A 20249-nucleotide genomic window follows, 5' to 3' on the forward strand; every position below is an offset into this window, starting at 1 on the left:
GGAATTCACTGAGCTCCTGAGAGCGACCCATTCTTTCACTAATGTCCGTAGAAGCAGTCTGCAGGCCTAGGGGCTCGGCTTTATACACCTGTGGCCATGGAAGTGATTGGAACACCTGAATTCAATGATTTGGCTGGGTGAGTGAAAACTTTTGGAAATATAGTGTATCGTTACGTAACGGGGAGCGAGGAGACGGACATAAGCGACTTTTATTAAGGGCAAATCCAGGGTTGTGGTCGATACAGTCCAGGTTCAAATGGCCAATACGCAGAGCAGGATGGTCAGAAATGATGGAAATAAGCAAGTATACAAACAACAGGGCCGGAAGAAAAACAACATACATCAAACCTCAAACAATAAACAACATCCCAAACAAAGACTAGCAACAACACAGTGGAAAACACAGGGCTAAATACAAGAAGGCTAACAAGGGATAACAGGACTAAGGTGAAAACACAGGTGGGAATAATCAGGGGCGGAGTCACAAAACATGTGGCCAGACAGGGGATCAAAACTAAAAGCACATGGACTAGACCAAAACACAATACGAACACATGGACAGGACTGGGAGGGGCCAATCGTGACACAAATTGTGGCTTGTGTAAAGGTTATGGTACACTTCATATTTTGTAAAACTTGTTAAACTCAGCAAATATATAGAAATTATACATTTAAATATACAGAAAATGCCATATTTGCATGTATTCACTGTAGAGGACATGTTAACTGAAGGACTATACATAACATAAGGGACATATTAATATTACATACATGCACATATATATATATTTAGAGAGAGAGAGAGACAGAGAGAGAGAGAGAGAGAGAGAGAGAGAGAGAGAGCAAGGGAGAGAAATGTGTGTGTTGGAGAGGCTGTATTTACACTCAGAGGACTGGTCTCTGTCCGCTCTGATGAAGACTGATAAATGTGACATCATTCTGTCTAAAGATCATTAAATGTCAGGTCCTGCAGCGGCAGCAAAATGCACTGGCAGAAAGTCAATTGTGTGTAGAATGCTGTTTCTGTGTGTGTGTGTGTGTGTGTGTGTGTGTGTGTGTGTGTGTGTGTGTGTGTGTGTGTGTGTGTGTGTGTGCCCTATGTGAAAACACCTCTTCACCGCCCCACTGAGCAGAGACATCATGTGTCACGGTCATCATATGTCAGTGTCAATGGGTGATCATCAGGCTTTGACTATTACACATTTGAGCCATTATTTCATTATATAGTCAGTAGAAAAGACCCTCTTTCATCCAGACCCTCTTTCTTACATAAGCGCCATCAAATCCTCAGAAAGAGCAAACCAAAGCAAAGGAGCACTCTGCCAGCTATAGGAGCCACTCAAAACAGGGACATCATTATAGAGTTCCACCTCCTAGATGCACTCACTGGCCACTTTATTAGAAAGCCCTAAACTGTGGTCCATCTGTTAATGCACTGTTTGAGCCATCCTCTAGCCTACCAGGGGTGCCCAATCCTGGTTCTGCAGACCCACTATGCCAGAGAGTAATTCAGAATTTACACCCTAACAAACTGACAAATTTAACATACCGGCTTCCAGGTAACAGTGGTCTTCAGGGTCATCTGAACATTAGAGCCAGGTTTGCTGGATCTGGGTAGGAGTTCTCCAGAACCAGGATTGGGAACCCCTGCCACAGTCCTTCATCAGTGGGCAGTTTCTGACACCTGAGCTGCTCTTGGCTGGATATTTTGGGTAATGGTTCGGTCTCAAACTAGCAGTGACACTGATGTGTGTAAAAACCCCAGCGACACTATTGTGTCTGATACACTCGCACCAACACCACATACACTACCATGTGCTGAGAACGATCCACCACCCACATATCATCTCCACAGTGGTTCTGTAGACTAAATTAAAAGCTGAACTCCAGTGTCCTGTGGGGACCAAAGGCTATCTCCTTCAAGCCCAGGCCTCCAACATTATATTATGAATAAAAAGAAATATTTGAATACCAGCTAAACACATTCACTGTTAACTAAGTTTTCAAAAGATGTCAAAAAGTGAAGAGTCTTCAGACGCGGTGTTTGTAGAAAAACGGAAAATGGCTTCTTCTTTATTTCAGCATCAGGTGCCACAGAGACCCAACTGCGCAAATACAGTGTTCCAAACAACAGTGTATATACCATTTATCTGGGGTAATTTGATATCCCCCACCTTACTTTTCAAATTGTGATATTAGCTCATTCTTTAATAGGTGCATCTCTTCGTCCATCATCGTATGTTGAGCTCACTTCTAAAAACTGGTTTCAACAGGTTTTTACCATCTGCTTTACCTCTCGAGGTCAACTTGACCCTCTCTTCACTGGGTCAGTAAGAGAGAATTAATATTCTCTATTAGCTAGTACTACCTATCTGGTTATTGATTGCAATATGTAATCTGGTTGACTAGTTGATTATATAGGAATATTTATTCAGAATCTCTGTCAGTTCTCTCATATTTAGAATCTTCAAAGACAGAAATTTCAAAATGTACACGTACAACTTTATACATAGTGTTTATTTACTTATTTAATTACAGTCTGTAACTGCACAACTGTATGAATCGTTCATCAGCCAGTACATGACTAGCAAACACAGCTCTGAACATATAAAATCCTAATGTTTTAGTAAAACACAAATAGGTATGTAATTGCACACAATGTGTTTCAGTAGTGATGGTTCTTAAAGTTCCACACTGATTTTCAGACTTGGGGGCACATTTACTTCAAAACAATGGGATCTAACTGCTCACCACGTGGCCATGAGGGACAGGGATACAGACTGACTTCCTGCTCTAAAAGGATTGTGGCCTAAAAAAGACTCCGCCTATGGACTAAAACTTCGTGTTTTAGTAGTGACATGAAAACATGGGGTTGCATTTTATGCGTTTGAGAAAGTTTTTTTTTTAACGTGAATTCATGAAAAATCAAAATCTTTCAACTCTCACTTTTAAAAAAGTCATACGATCTTTAAAAAAATGCGACAGGAAAGCTGACATTTAGAAGTTAAGGTTTGGGAGAACCACCCCCCTCAGTAGAAAGCTACATGTAAATTATGATTTTGTATATATTTAGCATGTTACTGTAAATATTTATTACTATGTAAATATCTATGTTCTGAATGTTTCATTAATTCCTTAATTGGTGGTCTGTGTTTCTAATAAAGTGGCCAGTGAGTAAAAGCTCAAGGACTGTGTTTCTAATAAAGTGGTCAGTGAGTAAAAGCCCAAGGACTGTGTTTCTAATAAAGTGACCAGTGAATGAAAGTCCAAGGCAGGTATTTCTAAAGTGACCAGTGAGTGACCATACAAGCACTTTATTTCTATGAAATGACCAGGTAGTGGAAGCTCAACGTCTGTGTTTCTAATTAAGTGGCCATTCAGTGGACATACAACGTTGGTGTTTCTAGTAAAGTGGCCAGTGAATGAAAGAGCAAGTAAAATGGCCAGTAGGTGGAAGTAAAAGGTAGCTGTTTCTAAAAAAGTGGCCGGTGAGTGTAAACTGGTATTTATGCGATTACGCAAAAAGAAAATTGTACATTTTCACGACAGTGCATTGAAAATCAGTTTGAAACGTTTCTTGACCCTTCTTTCCATAGTGACCGTTAGCTCACATTACAGTATTGCCCTTGCCTCTTTCCTTTAATTCACACTGATTCTAGCTGATCATTCAGATGTACATGGCCTATTATCAAGCACAACACAAGCATGGCACGCCCCTGATGGCTTGCATAATGCCGTATTAATATGTAGATAATTCAGTAATTGAGAGTTTCTTTCAAGCGCGGTAAGTGTTGGAAAATTAAACGGAGGTAACAGCGTAGTGCTAAATATCGCCAAGGTCAGGTTAGGAAAATTGGGTCTTAATTACGGTGTTTAGTCAGGCATGTAGTGTCGGAGCTATGCCATGAATAACTCGCCCAGGCCCTGGCTTTTAGTGGGTCTGAGATAAAATTAGTCACAAGTACTGTATTTTAAGCACTTCCTCTGAAGATCCTAATCAGGATTGAAGAATTAATCATCTAGCAGCTATTGTGGCTGCTGTGCATGTCTCAAATCGCTTAATCTCCACAGTGCTCCTGGGGGACTGCAGGCTATGTCAATCACAAGTGAAAAGAGGGATCATGTTATAGGCAGGGGTGATGTAGCCTCAGGCACCAGAGAGAGAAGACACACCCCAGGGTGACCGCTCAACAGGAGCAGACAGTTGCAAGCAGTGCTTGCCAAACCTGAATTACTCTGGAGCAACATAGTGCACTAAAAAGCACTTGGATAGATGATAAGCATGAAAAATGTGGCCTTCATGTTTCTTATATGAATCAGTGCATTTTGATACAGGCTTTCCTCTACCAAAGCGCTAAAATGCCATGAAATAGAGAAAGTCCATTTTTTAAGAGTTTCAATTTGAAGTTATAGTTTACAAAAATCTAACTTTTTCCTAATTTTCCAATTTTCTCATTACCTCAGATGCAGGTTGTTAAAAGCAGCAGTAGCATAACTTGAAGCTCAAGTCTTGTCCGTACTTTTGTCCATTATTAGAGTCAGTAGCATAACGTACTAAAGAGATGGAGACTCAAATTGCATGTCAACCTGACTCATGGTTCGACTTGGACTACTTAACTGGCTCTTGACTCACAACTCAGGCTTGGTCTTATCTGCCTCATGACTTGACTGGCACTGGGATGCTTAACTGACTTGTGACTCAGTTTGGACTTACACTTAACTGGCTTGCATTTCAACTCAGACTCAAGCCAAGACTCAAGCTTAACTGACTGGCAACTCAGGTTCACTCCTAACTCCTAAACACACTTATCTTAATTGTGACTCAACTCAGACTCACACGTAGCTGATTCACACCTCTACTCGGACTCAAGTTTAACTTACTCACAATTCAACTTGGTCTTACACTTAACTAACTTGCGTCTCAAGTCAGTCTTGACGCAGACTCACGCTTAGCTGACTCATGACTCAATTCAGACACGCACTTAACTGACTCACAACCCGACTAGGTCTCACACTTAACTGACTTACAGCTCAACTCAGACTTAATTGAACTGCAACTCAATTAATACTTAACTGACTTGCGAGTTAACGCAGACTCGTGTTTAGCTGACTTATGAATCAATTCAGACATGCACTTAACTGACTCGCAACCTGACCAGGTCTCACAGTTATCTGACTTACAACGTAACTCAGACTCGTGCTGAATTGACTTGTGAATTGACTCAGACTCACGTTTAACTTTCTCATGACTCGACTCATTACTTGACTCGTGACTCGACTTAACTGACTCACTACTCAACTGGAACTCATGACTTAAATCAGATGTATGCTTAACTGACTTGCATCCTGTTTCAGATTTGAGCTCATTTCCGAGACTGAGCTCAGAGTCATGCTTAACTTACTCATGACTTGACTTGAACACTTACTACTCGACTTCGACTCATGCTTAACTGACCTGCAACTCAACTTGGACTCACTCTTAACTGAGTGTCCTCATCTTTCTAATTTTCAAGTGTAAGATCTCCACTAACCCAATATCCTGTGATGCCAACATGTTCTGATCTTGGTGTTACTCACACTGGGCTCGGTCTGAGTCATAGTCTGGTCAGGGTCTTGGCCTTAAGCAGGTGTGACCTTGACAACAGCTGACAATGGGCTGACAATGGGCTGCATAACCATTGCCGACACAAAAACACCCATAAATCAACTTAGAGAAATCTAATTAGAAGGCCGGCATCCTGATTAATGCTAAATGTGAGCTTCCTTGTGGGAACGTGAGAAGACCGGAGGCAGGGCCGTCTCTATGGCACCAGCTTCATAACCGTTATAATTATGAGGTAAAGGAGATGGTGAGGAGATTTGTGCTGTCCTCTAACCCAGGGCCATGCATCCACAACAGGCTGACATACTCTAAAACAAAGAGTCTGTGACTCGTCCATGGCAAGTTATCAGTGGTCAAGATCTGTGGGGGGAAAAAGACGTATCAGGCCATGGAACTGATACGAGTGACTTGATTATATGATTATGTGAACTACATTTGTATTGTATGAAGCGCTAAATGCCAATGATGTTGATGTCAAAGAAGAAACAGAGGAAAACATTGTGCTTGCAGGCAAATGCTCTTTTATTGAACGGGCAGTGAGGGAGAATAGCCGCCCAGCGCTGTTCAAGTGGGAGGAGAGCAGGCAGGTCACTTCTAGCCATACAATTTGACTGGTGGGCTCTAACACTTGAAACATCCACAACAAAAATATTAGAACACATCATCCTCTTGGAATTATAACGTGTCCACTTTTTATATAGAAAACAAAAAAAGTTCTATCGCTAAACTCAATCAATAGCTTAGTTCTATTTATATACAGGAGAGGGCCAATCAGGTTCTGCTTTTTTGTCATGCCACTGCACTTTATGAAACTCTGCCTGTCTTCTTGCAGTTCCTTTAAAAAAAGGTCATCTCATTATAATTACAATATTAATATAATAATAGTGCACAGAGATATTAATTTTATTCATCCATCTTTTTTTTTCTTTTTCTCCCAAAGTAAGACATTTTGGCTCATTAGAGTCACAATTCTGATATAAAACAAAACCTAATTCTGCCTTCAAACTGACCTGTTACACACATTTTATTACAGCAGCTGGTTGCTGTCAAATCTGAAGGAAACTTAAACTAATGGTTTCTACCTAAAACTGACCTCTGCACGGGACAAAATATTTAGCATGGACCTTTATGCTTAATCCATTAATCAATACCTTTTTAAATAAGAAAAAGATGATTTGTCCTACAATCCCATCTCCAAAAGAGTTGGGATGCTGTGGAAAATGAAAAGTAAAATAAAATGCAATGATGTGCAAATCATTTAAACCCTATATTTCATTGGAAATCGCAAGACAACATATCAAATGCTGAAACTGAGAATTCCATTGTTTATTTAAAAACATATGTCCATTTTGAATTTGAGGCCAACAGCACGTTCCAAAAAAGTTGGCATCGGGGCAACAAAAGGCTGATAAAGTTGTGTCATGCTAATGCACACATGGTGGTTATTTGGCAACAGGTCAGCAACAATTCAAGAATAACATTTCTCAATGTAAAACAGCAAAGAACATTTGCTTTTCATCATCTGTGTTACATAATAACCTTAAAAGATTCAGAGAATCTGGAGAAATCTCTGCGTTCAAGGGACAAGGCCCAAAACCAGTATTTGCTGGCTGTGATCTTTGGCCCTTCAGATGGCACTGCAATAAAAATAGTGGAAATCATTGCATGGGCTCAGGAACACTTCTGAAAACTACTGTCTGTGAACACAGTTCATCACTGCATACATAAACATAAGTTAAAGATCCAAAATGCAAGGAAGATGCCATATATAAACAGGATCCAGAAACACCGCCACCTTCTCTGGGCCTGAGCTCATTTAAAATGGACTGAGGGGAAATGGAAAAGTGTCCTGTGGTCCAATGAATTAACATTTGAAATTATTTTTGGAGAACATGGACTCTGCACTAAAGACCACTCAGCTTGTTATCAGTGCACAGTTCAAAAGCCAGTGTTCATAACGGTTTAGGGGGGCATTAGTGCACATGGCATGGGTGACATGCACATCTGTGAAGGCAACATTAATGCTGAATGATATATATATATGTTTCGGCAACATATGCTGCCATCCAGACGACGTCTTTTTCGGTAAAGGCCTGGATTATTTCAGCAAGACAATGTCAAACCACATTCTGCATGCATTACAACAGCACTGCTCAGTAATAAAAGAGTCCTGGTGCTAAACTGACCTGCCTGCAGTCCAGACCTGTCATCACTGAGAACTTTGGCACATTATGAAATGAAAAATATGACAAAGGAAAACCCGAACTGTTGAGCAGCTGAAATCCTGAATCAAACAAGAACAGGAAAACATTTCACTTTCACAACCACAGCAGTGTCTCCTCAGGGCCCAAACACTTACACTGTACTCAACAGCTACACATCCTTTCAGAACCATAGTAGTGCTGAGTCGCCTTCTCACAGTGGAAGGATGGACAGAAACACCTGTGGATGTTTTCATATCTGAAGCAGCTTGATTTTCTTCTCTTTTCTTCTCAAGGGCGAAAGCTTTAAGTGCTGTTTATCTGGTGGGGACAGTTTTCTCTGTATCTTTTATTCATTCTTTTGAGCTCCTGCTTTGGAAACTCCTGTTTCTTTTTTTGTTACCTATTGTCTTGATTGGACCCTCCCAGTCCTGTCCATGTATTCATGTTTTGTTTTCGTCTAGTCCACGTGTTCTTTGTTTTGGTTGCCTAGTCCGGCCCCTTGTTTTGTCGCCACCTGTTTTCCGCCTGTCCCTCGTATCCCTATGTTTTATAAGCCTCGTGTCTGCCCTTTGTATTCGCTGGTCTTTGTACTGTTTGATGTTTGATGTGTTGTTTGTATGTACTGTATGCAGTTTGACATTTTGACATTGTTTGGATTCCGTGTTTCTGTTCAGCATGTCTAACTTTCATTCTGTTCGTGTTGGTTATATGAACCGCAGGCCTGATAGTTTTCAGGCGCCACGCCGGAATTCCGGTGTACCGACGTGTCTGTGAGAAAAAAAAAGGTTCGCCTAGTGCAGGGGTCGGCAAACTTTTTGACTCAGAGAGCCATAAAAGCAAAATAATTGGAAATTTATTTCATTGAGAGCCACATATTATATTAAAACGACAACGACATCTCACTCTAGCGAACGGGGGGGGGGGGTTGACGATGCCGACATGTCAGTCAAGCGAACCGAAACTAAATACCGGACATTTGTGATATTCCGCCCGAACATTTTTTTAAGTCTCAAAAATAATATATGTTCATTAAATTAATTATTTTCAAAAGCTGAGCCGCATCAGAGGGATCAAAGAGCCGCGGGTTGCCGACCCCTGGCCTAGTGATCTGACCATAGGATCTGACACTTCTCTTGATCTGACATGCGCAGGTTTCACTGTAACCAACACCAAGGCCGAGCCTACTAGCCATTAAGCCAGTCAGAAACAGGGCGGGGCGGGACTTACTTTGACTAAACAAATTGATAGATTCAGTAGGAAATCCCGGGAAATACACATGCAAATTTTTTCCCACTGTCAACACGAAACATATAAACTCAGTAACTCAGTTAAAATGCTTAAAATATTTAAAATAAATGCTGCATAGTTTGCTATTATATTTTTAAAAGAAATGAACGTGTCCTTGTTCATGTCATTTAGTCAATGGTTAGGCTACTAATCAATTCCTAGTCTAGTGGAGTATTGGAGTACTGTTATTGCCACCTGCTGACCGTTCTTGGTATGGCTGTAGTATCTGTAGTCTCCTATGCTATAGAAGCAATAAGGTATGTGACTAGTTAAAAACAGGTATGGATTCCTGAACAGGCCTGCTAGTCCCAAGAGTTCTGGTAATCTGCACAAGCTTCTGAAATATAGGCTTATATTGGGTTTGTTTATCTCATGTCTGAATGTTGTTCATGTATTTCAACAAAATTCAACACAATCGATCATTGAAGGGACTAATTCAAAAGCAAAAATTCTGACAGTAATGAAGATCAGGGTTATACATAGACATTTATATGTGTTAAATGTGTCGTATACATAGCACCCCCACCCTGCTCACCTCCCGAGCAGAGAAAAAAAGTTCAGGCTCAGGAATTTTTCCCACTATCACCCCTGGAACCTGGACCGTACTGACCATGACCCTGGATTTGCCCATAATAAAAGTTGCTTATCTCAGCGTATGCGTCCGCCTCCTCGCTCCCCAGCGTTACACTTTTATTCATTCAACTTTCCCCGTCTTTATGCTTTTTGTCCTTTTACAAATATCTGCTGAGAAATTAGTGTTTTGTAGAAAAAGGCTGTTTTGATGGGACATTGAATAAATATAGAGATTTTTGCGCAGCACTGTAGTTCCATTTTATAATTATTACAGCAAGATCAGAGCAAATGTTTGAGGAAATGACCTTGGAAATCTGATTGTTGCTCATGATTCAGAATTTAAGCCACAGTGCCACATTCACATTTCTCAGCAAATTACTGTAAATTAGTCACGCTTGAAAAGCAAGACAGCCCTTGGTGTGTTAATAATCCACATACCTTGATCTCTGCAATGTAAGGCAATGAAAAACCTCTGAATAAGATTTCCAGTCCATATCAGTGCCTATAGCGAGAAGAGAAAGGGACTTAACGTGTTGACATATGAACACAATCAACTGTGAGGTATGTGGCCGACATTGATTTCTTGCAGTTATTCAGACAGCTGTGCAGGTCCGAGCTTCACTCCCTGAGAGTCTTTTAACTGAAAGAAAAGAGGAGCAGTTAGCAATAACTCCTGGAGGACATTACCTGACTGAGCCTGGCCAATAAGACCTCAATCTGTTTGGCTCTCGCGGGATGGGCTCGGTATTGACAGCTGTGCTAGAACTGCCCTTCAGCCCGAGGCAGTCCAAAGCATGGATAAAGAGAGCATTTATTCTCCACCACGAGAGTCTTAAGCATCTGTGGAGCGGTCTGAAAGTGGGGATTGACTCTGTACATCAACCTGAAATTCCTCTGCCCACTGGAAGGAACACTTCTCCTCAAAAGTGCCAGCATGACCAACATGCTAACGTGGCCAGAAGAGCTAGGTTTCTTATTCGCATTCATGCCAACTGCTATCTAACAAGCCCTAATGTAGTATTAGCAATATCAGCATGGGTTAAATACTTAAACGCAAACCTTGCTTTCTTCAGTGTTTGCAACATTAGCATGAGGAAAGCATATAAACATAACCCTTCCTACCTGGCGGCCCTATCAGAATCGCATACTGTCGGCCGTGAACAGCATTGTAAATGTATGGGTTGGATCTAATTTACATTCATGCTAACTGGTACCCACCAAGCTTTTATTCAGTATTCAGTGGTGGACGAAGCCACAAAACATGTACTTGAGTTAAAGTAGAGACACCCAAGGTAAAATATTACTCCAGTAAAAGTAGAAGTTCTTCCCTTTAGACCTCAACTTGAGTAAAAGTACTAAAGTATTTACCTTCAAATGTACTTAAGTATAAAGTAAAAGTACTAAAAGAGTAATTCTGGCTCTGATGTCCTGTTATCATTTTTATAACCAGACTGGCTTCATGAACTCATTTCAGGTGAAAGTCCTCCAGCGTCTCTCTTGGTAAACCAGTCTTTTAATAGAACGTCATTAATTAGTGACGCTGACGTCTATTAAAATGATCATAAGCACAAAACACTGAAGGTAAACAGTTTCCATCAGGGAGAACCGAGTGGCTCTGAAATCACTTTTTACACACAAGCAAAGTTTCAGTTTCAGATTTATTTACAACTTAGTTCCAAGTTTAAGTTAAATAAAAACTGGCTTTAAACTCAGGATCACAGATGAGCTCCTTTACTATGTTGATCTGTAGGCCTCTGTTCATAAACATAAACCAGCCCAAACTAATTTACTATAAAATGAAATGATGTTTGTAGAAATTCAGAAAAAAGCCGCGTCAGTCTCGACTGCATATGTGGACATATTTCTATATTGTGCTCTATTTACACAAAGTTAGGTTAGTTCATCATTTATGTTGAACAGACTCTCCCAAAATTTTACGCTGCTGCGCTGACGTTGAACCGTGTGCTGCACTGGGTCGGTATGACCAACAGGTCAAAACCAGCTCTAAACAAAGTGACCGCTGGGCCCTGATTGGTGCTCTGGATTTGCGCTTCTTTCGTTTTGACATGTTACATTTTTATACACACAGAAACCAAAAGGAACGACAGATTTCTCAAAATGTAGTGGAGGAAAAAGTCGGATATTAGACTCTGAAATGTAGTGGAGTGAAAGGAAAAAGTCGCCCAGAATGGAAACCTCAGTACAGATACACCAAAAATACTTAAGTACAGAAACTAATTACATTTACTAAGTTACTGTCCACCACTGTCGGTATCTGTGTCATTAGCATGGGCTAAATGTTTAAATGCAGGCCTTGCTTTAGCCAGTATTAGCAACATTAGCATGGTTGAAGTAAACATAGTCCTCGACAGCTGACTGCTCTGCAGCACAACCGCATACTGTCCACCATTAACAAAGCAAATGGGTTGGGCCTTATTTGCATTCATACTAGCAACATTAGCATAGGATAAGCATTGAAATATAGCTCTTAATGAGAAGCGCATACTGTCCACCATTGTGGATTGGACCTTGTTCACATTCAGACTAATCAAGCTTTCATTCAGTCTTAGCAACATTAGCATTGGCCAAGTATTTCAGTGCAGTCCTTGCTCTATTCAGTTTTAGACTCATTTGCATGAATAAAGTATGGAATAGAATTGCAGGTTGACCTGCCAGCTATCCCAGCCATCTGGTTACCACTGAGTGGTGGTTCTTCCTCACTGCCTGTTCAATAAAAGAGCTTTTACCTTCAAAGCACAACATTTCCTGCATCTTCTTCTTCACTGATACTGCAGTACGTAATTAAATGCAACCCATGCTAGGTTAGAATCACATACCAAGAAAATTGTAAGTAAACTTAGACCTTATACGCAGTCTTAGGAACTGGTATCCGCCATCCCAGATAGCGGGCATATATTGGTCCACTGGCTTGATAAGGTTGGCACCCCGCTGATGGTCTACCCCTGATATAAAATGAATATATAGAAAATATTGTTGCTGACATTATCCATGTTTTTATGCAGCCTAATAATCCATTAATGATCTGACTAAAGCTCAATCGGAATAGAATACATCCATGTAAACACCTCAATCGGAATAGTCTAGTCCGATTGAGGCCGTTCTGAATACAATCTCTATCCGGTTGAACGAGGTGGGTAATCCTATAAATAATCCGTTAAATATTAGAATAATAGCCGTGTTAATGCCTGAATCTGGTTACAGTCCAATTGGAAGGTGGAAGAACGTTCTGCGCATGGGTGTCGCATCATAGCGAAAGGTTTATCCCTTTTATTAACTGGTCTGCAGAGGAGACGAAGTTCACGCTCTGAGCTTTAAAAGACGGCGGTGGGACAGACATCCAGCTTGTGTGTCTCAGAGCACGACGTCTTCCTTTATAAGGACATGTGAAGGACGTTTTTCTAAGTCTGACATCAGTTTAAAGCCATTAAAAACACAAACACACCAACTGGAAACTCATCTCACTCTGACTGGTCTTCATGTGATGTTCGCTGCCATGGTAATGTTCACTTCAAGTGCTACTCCACGCATATGTATCAATTTGCATCGGATTACTTGAAGCGAACATGTAAATGAAGATTTTCCATCAGACCGTTGAATAGAGTGAGCGTAAACACCTCAGTCTGAATCTGTAATTGGATTGTATTCAATCAGATTGGCAAACATCTTTGCATGTAAACACAGCCACTGTGCTAGATTAAATTTTTTTACTAAACTAATTTACAAAGTATAACTAAAGAAAGGAAGGAAGGAAAAATCAGCAAATTGGACTGTGAGTGGAAAATGAGCCACCAGCCACCAGCTTTGCCATCAGCGGGCCAACAGTGGCCCACTTTCCGCTGGCAATCAGGGTTGCTTTTATTTCACAACATTAGCATGGGTGAAGTATGTAAACATAGCCCTCGATAGCTGGACGCTCTCTGCCGTCCACCATGAACGACACAGAAAAATGCTTTGTGTCTTATTAGCATTCATACTGGAAGGTCATTAAGCTTCCTATGTAGAAACATTAGTATGGGTTAAATATTCAAATGCAGCTCTTGCTTTATCTAGTTTTAGCAACATTGGCATGGGCAAAGTATGTAATTAAAGGTAGCTCTTTCTAGTTGACTGCTCTTTATCATTGGTCATATAGTCTGCCATACACAACACAGCAAACATGTAGGTGGGATGCATGCTATAAAAAACAAGGCACAGACCAGCATGGCTGGTCACCAGCAAAACCACCATATGCGTTGGTCATCCTCTAGTCCTTCATCAGTGGTTGGAGGATGCTGCCCACAGGACGCTGTTGGCTGGATAGTTTTGGGTGGTGGATTCTCAGTCCAGCAGTGACACTGAGGTGTTTAACAACTCCAGCAGTGCTGCTGTGTCTGATCCACTCAGACCAGCGCAACACACACTAACACACCACCACCACCACGTCAGTGAGAATGATCCACCACCCAAATAGTACCTGCTCTGTAAGGGTCAATGGGGGTCCTGACCACTGAAGAACAGGGTACCAGAGTATCAGAGAAACAGATGGACTACAGTCTGTAACTGTAGAACTACAAAGTGCAGCTAGACAGTAAGTGGAGCCGATAAAGTGGACAGTGAGCGTAGAAACAAGGTCATAATGTCATGCGTGATTGTTTAAATGAAACCATTTAGTATTCGCAAAATCAGGATGGCTGAAATACAGCACATGCTCAAACCCGATCCTTGCCTGCTGACTGACTCCTCTTCATCAGAACTGGAAACTGTCTGCCATGAACAACATAACAACTGTCTGGGCAGGTTTTTCATCGCAACCAGGTTGACCTGCATTGTGCATGTGTGTGACCTGGAGGTAATGCACTGACCTACACCAAAAGCAAGTTTAGAGCTACTGATTAAAATTTCATTGCTACAACCAGTGGCCCCAAAAGCAGACTTCCATTATGGAGACCAGCACCCCCTCGAGCGCCACATACAATAGATCCCCCCAACGCTCCCCCACCAGGTCAAACATTTATAGCTTTTTTCCTTCTCTTCCTCCCCTAAAACCAGTATTAATCTTTAATGCTGAGGGACGAATAAATATTTTGTGTTCAGGATATAGAATTCAGCACTTTCTTGGACTCACAGTTGTATTAATTAAAATAAAAAAAGAGGAAAAAACGAAAAACGTTTCCTGAGGCCCCACGCCTGCATATTCCCCTTGCCGATGAAAAGGAATAATAGGAATTTTAACACCTCTATATGTCAGGGGGAAAACAGGGACTACAAAAATGTGACTAATTAACTCTATTTGGTAGCTGCTGTTATAGGCCACATTTCTTACATTCAGAGGGGCTTGTTTCACCATCACCCAATGGCAATGGCGTAAATAAAGAACGTAGACTTTAATCATGAAACCAGACTTAATGAGTGATCTGCAAACAGAGACAAATAAAGTCTAAATTCCGCAAATATGATAGTCTTACACTAAATTCTATGTAATTCACTTACTAGTAACTAGAGTAGAAATATTTCAAATGGAGCGTTAACATTTTGCATTAAATGCAAAAACATTAACAGCTGGAAAAATATCATGGAAAAACGATTTTTCCATTTTTTTAACCTCTTGAACTCCTTGGAACCTCCAGTGGTTCCAAAATGCACTTTGTTGTATTCTTAATCATTTTCATATTTCATAAGCTCCATTCAGAGGCTGGGCATCGTATGAGGCTATAGCTCTTCTCTCCAGTCTAATAGACGGTGACGTCATTTTAAAGCCTTATAATAAAAGAAGCTGAACTCAGTTTGTTTTTCTACTGAAAGTCGACCCGTTTTTCCCCAAATCTGGGCTCTAAACTACAAACAGACGGCGTCTCTTCAGTGATCTGCTCTGGAAGCATTATTTTTATTTATTTTTTTATTAAAAATTTTTTGGCTAGCAAATTGTAAGCATATAGCAATATGTGTGATCATAAAACACATTTTCTGTTCATTTGAGGGGAGCGTTTACAAAAAAAATAAAAATAAATAAACAAAAAATGTGGTCGTGTAAATTCCGACAGACAAATCAAAATATACCCTGGAGAATAAGAGGCTAATAAAGTCCTAGTTAACTTAATAACAAAGTTATAAGGAAAAACAATATATTCATTTAAAATATCTGAGTCTGCTTCCATTTGGGTGGTGGACTGGTCACTAGGGGCCCTGCAGAAAGGGCTTGCGAGCAGATGTGGCCACCCTACTGAGATGTCTAGGGGGCAGTGCACCAACTGTACAGAAAACAAATAATGAAGAAGAAAGTCTTGTGTTGTGTTTGTAGAGAATGGATAGAAGAAGCACTGGATACATTAAACATCTCACTGTTATACTGTAATTGAGGACATCTGTGGCAATGTTATGCCAAACCAAGCAAAGTGCTCAACAACAGTTGATTGTGTGCCAGCTCTTGTCGAGTATTACTGTTTAGATCTTGGCCCCTCAACACTGCCAGCTGCAAGTTTGCCACAGAGAATGGTATGTAATTTATGCATAATTAACCTCCAGTAAATAAAGAATTCAATTAAACCTAACTTTAAAAAGTTTTAATGGCATTGCATGAAAATAGTTGTGGCTTTGCAGCCCGCATTGCGGCATCTACAGGGTCTTAGCCACAGGTAGGCCCAAAGCACGGCCGGTCACTAGCAAAACCACCATATGTTATATTTTGGGTCCTGGGATTCTAGTCAAGCAGCTAAACCAGCAATCATTAACTAGCACAAACCAGCTTAATCAACAAAGCAAATCTGTCTTTTTAGTATTAGCAACATACTAACTGGGATTCAATATTAGCAAAATTGGCATGGGTGACTACTATTGATCAGAAATTACCGGCATAAACCACCTTAGACAACGTAGCAAATATATGGGTTGCATCTTACTAACTACTACTCACCAAGCTTTTCAGCAACATTAGTATGAGTGGAGTACGCAACCCTTGCTAGCAGAATAGCTCCTCTTTATCAGTCTGCCACCACCATAGCAAGTGTAGGGCTGGGTCTTATTCACATTATTCATATAATATATATTCAATCTTATTCGTGTTCAGACTCAAAGCGGGCCAGTTTGTATGAATCGCCCAAAGGTCGGCCACGGGGTTGGCCAGTTTTCAATTTGCACCAAAACAAACATTTTACAACAAATCAAAAACTTGAATTCTTAAAAAATGTGTCAAAAATCACTGTAACTATCATGTTTTCTGTCAAAACTCAGCTCATTAAATCACCGCCGTCCATGCAGATTTCTAGTGTGTAGCTTTTCTCTAGTATGAACAGTGCAATATGCTAGTCTTCATTCTATTTGCCGACCTAATATGCAGCGTATGGACAATAATTTCCCTGTTCCTAGAACACAGCAGAAAACCTGTTGCCAGTGGGAAGGTATTTCTGTACTTACACAAGGAGACATGTCAAATGTATTGCCTGTCAAGCATACACTGCAGGTGTAGAACCTCAAGATTAGGTCGAACAATAACGACAGCTTTCCTTTCCAGCAGCTCTGTTTGAAGGGCCTTATGAAACGTCATCCTTTAAAGTCAATATAAAATGCATTCAACACGTGTATGAAGGGGAATAAATGGCAACTCATCCTGCAGCCCCAGAGGAGGCTGTGTCACTCTGTCTGACGCTGAGCGGATGCGACAGATCCAGTGGCATGTTGCTGGTTGGTTCGCTCGTGTCTGCAAACAGGTCCCATGCTATGACAGGGAGAGCCGCATTCCCCTCCTCAACCCCCCACCCCATCTTCAGAGTCCTCTGACGCTCCATCAAAGCCCATCCACAGGGAGGTGATGACTGGAAACGGTGTGGCCCACTGCACGTAATTCAATAAAGGAACAAGAGGAAGGGCAGCAATTTTGCTGACGACTCCTATACTCAGCTTGATGGGATGCCACGGGTGCTCTCGTGACTTTGCTCGCCACTGTGCATTGTTAATGACGTCGCGTTCCAAAGGGGATACCCTTGCAAAGTCAAAGGCGCATGTTTTCCACGTCTTCGACATGTCGTCTAGAGGCTTGGACCCAGAGGTTTTGGGGAAGGGAGCTCAAGGGGAAGAATTAGACTTGATTTACTCAGTGTAATCGTGTTTGAGGGCAAGCAACATGTGGGGTTCCCTGATTGTCCACAGTTTCTGGGTAGTTCATTGGCTGTGATGTAAACAAAGGCTTTCCGAGTGCTTTGATGTGAAATGGTTCATCTTCGTGAAGTTTACCGATTCAGTGGTGGTGATAGAAATCAGGTGTCACAATGACATAGACAGACCCATACACATATTTTATTTACTCTTCAGAATGACCCATGGACAGAAACGTGTCCCCTGAGGTTTAATATGTAATGTACATAGCAGAAAATCTGAAAAAAAAAAAAAACACCTGCAACACCTGCTGGTCAAAGTGTCTGATAGCAGCATTTAGCTAGACACTGAAGTTTTGTTATAATTATTTGCAAACATTCTAAGTGAAAATAAGTTAACACACTGTTAATTCATTGAATTGAACATTTGGCATTATGGCATTTTTTACCAATTTCCTTGCACAGTTTCTGTTTATATAATACACTCACCGGCCACTTTATTAGGTTTATCAATTGCTTGTTAACACAAATAGCTAATCAGCCAATCACACGGCTGCAACTCAATGCATTTAGGCATGTAGAGGTGGTCAAGACAACTTGCTGAAGTGCAGACCGAGCATCAGAACGGGGAGGAAAGGGGATTTAAGGGACTTTGAACGTTGCATGGTTGTTGGTGCCAGACGGGCTGGTCTGAGTATTTCAGAAACTGCTGATCTACTGGGATTTTCACGCAGAACCATCTCTAGGGTTTACAGACAACGGTCCGAAAAAGAGGAAATATCCAGTGAGTGGCAGTTGTGTGGACAAAAATGCCTTGTTGATGTGAGAGGTCAGAGGAGAATGGGCAGACTGGTTCCAGATGATAGAAAGGCAACAGTAACTCAAATAACCAACCAGAATCTCTGAGGAACGTTTCCAACACCTTGATGAAAGTATGCCACGAAGAATTAAGGCAGTTTTGAAGGAAAAGGGGGTCCAACCTTTTACTAGTACCTAATAAAGTGGCTGGTGAGTGTATAATATAATACAATGTGCCACCATTGTTTGTTTTTTCCAATGTGTTTACTTAAGCAAAAACAGTACTTGTGCTTTTAAAATGGGCTAAACTGTGTTCTCTGTGGAGAACATGTTATTTTCACTCAGTAAATCAACGTCAATCGACCAGGGGTGTCCAATGTTTTGCATATGACTGTAGCCCATAGTGCATCCTGCTTAATTCTAAACCACTTTGAGGAGAGGTCTGAGTGACCTTCATGAAGACCTGGGTGTGGGTTCAGCAAGTTGAGAGAAGTTTTGAGGTTGTAATTATACAAAAAGTTTGAGTAACTATTAACTTCTACTCTCTAATGCTACCAACATTAGCTTTGTAGCTCCGGCATGAAACTTAAGAAGCAAAATTTGGACACCAAACATGATTCACTCACCCATCCAAATCATTGAATTCAGGTGTTCCAGTCACTTCCATGGCCACAGGTGTATAAAGCCGAGCCCCTAGGCCTGCAGACTGCTTCTACAGACATTAGTGAAAGAATGGGTCGCTCTCAGGAGCTCAGTGAATTCCAGCGTGGTACCGTGATCAGACGCCACTTGAGCAACAAGTCCAGTCGTGAAATTTCCTCACTACTAAATATTCCACAGTCACCTGTCAGTGGGATTATAACAAAGTGGACATAAAATGACAGCGTGGGGTCAACGGATGCTGAGGCGCACAGTGTGCAGAGGTCACCAACTTTCTGCAGAGTCAATCACTATTGACCTCCAAACTTCATGTGGCCTCCAGATCAGTTCAAGAACAGCGTAGAGAGCTTCTTGGAATGGGTATCCATGGCCGAGCAGCTGCATTCAAGCCCTACATCACCAAGCGCAATGCAAAGCATGGAATGCAGTGGTGTAAAGCGCCGCCACTGGACTCTAGAGCAGTGGAGACGGAGACGTGTTCTGTGGACTGAAAAATCAAGCTTCTCCGTCTGGCAATCTGACAATTTCATGCTCCCAACTTTGTGGCACCTTCCTGTTCCAACATGACTGCGCACCAGTGCACAAAGCAGGTCCATAAAGACATGGATGAGCCAGTTTGGTGTGGAAGAACTTGACCGGCCTGCACAGAGTCCTGACCTCAACCCGATAGAACACCTTTGGGATGAATTAGAGCAGAGACTGTGAGTCAGGCCTTCTCGTCCAACATCAGTGTCTGACCTCACAAATGCGCTTCTGGAAGAACGGTCAAAAATTCCTATAAACACATTCCTAACCCTTGTGGAAAGCCTTCCCAGAAGAGTTGAAGCTGTTATAGCTGCAAAGGGTGGGCCGACATCATATTAAACCCTATGCCACCACCTGTGTGAAGGCAGTCGAGCCAATACCTTTGGCAGTACAACGTATCTTGGCCTACAAACTAGATGTGGGGTACGTGGAAAACTGTGTACATTTGATTTTTTCATCAAACATCTCCTTTAAGTTTATCCAACCCACTTATTAACCTGTTCATCAAGTGGA

The sequence above is a fragment of the Pygocentrus nattereri genome, chromosome 19 (genome assembly GCF_015220715.1).
Source record: "Pygocentrus nattereri isolate fPygNat1 chromosome 19, fPygNat1.pri, whole genome shotgun sequence".
NCBI classification, from domain to species: domain Eukaryota; kingdom Metazoa; phylum Chordata; class Actinopteri; order Characiformes; family Serrasalmidae; genus Pygocentrus; species Pygocentrus nattereri.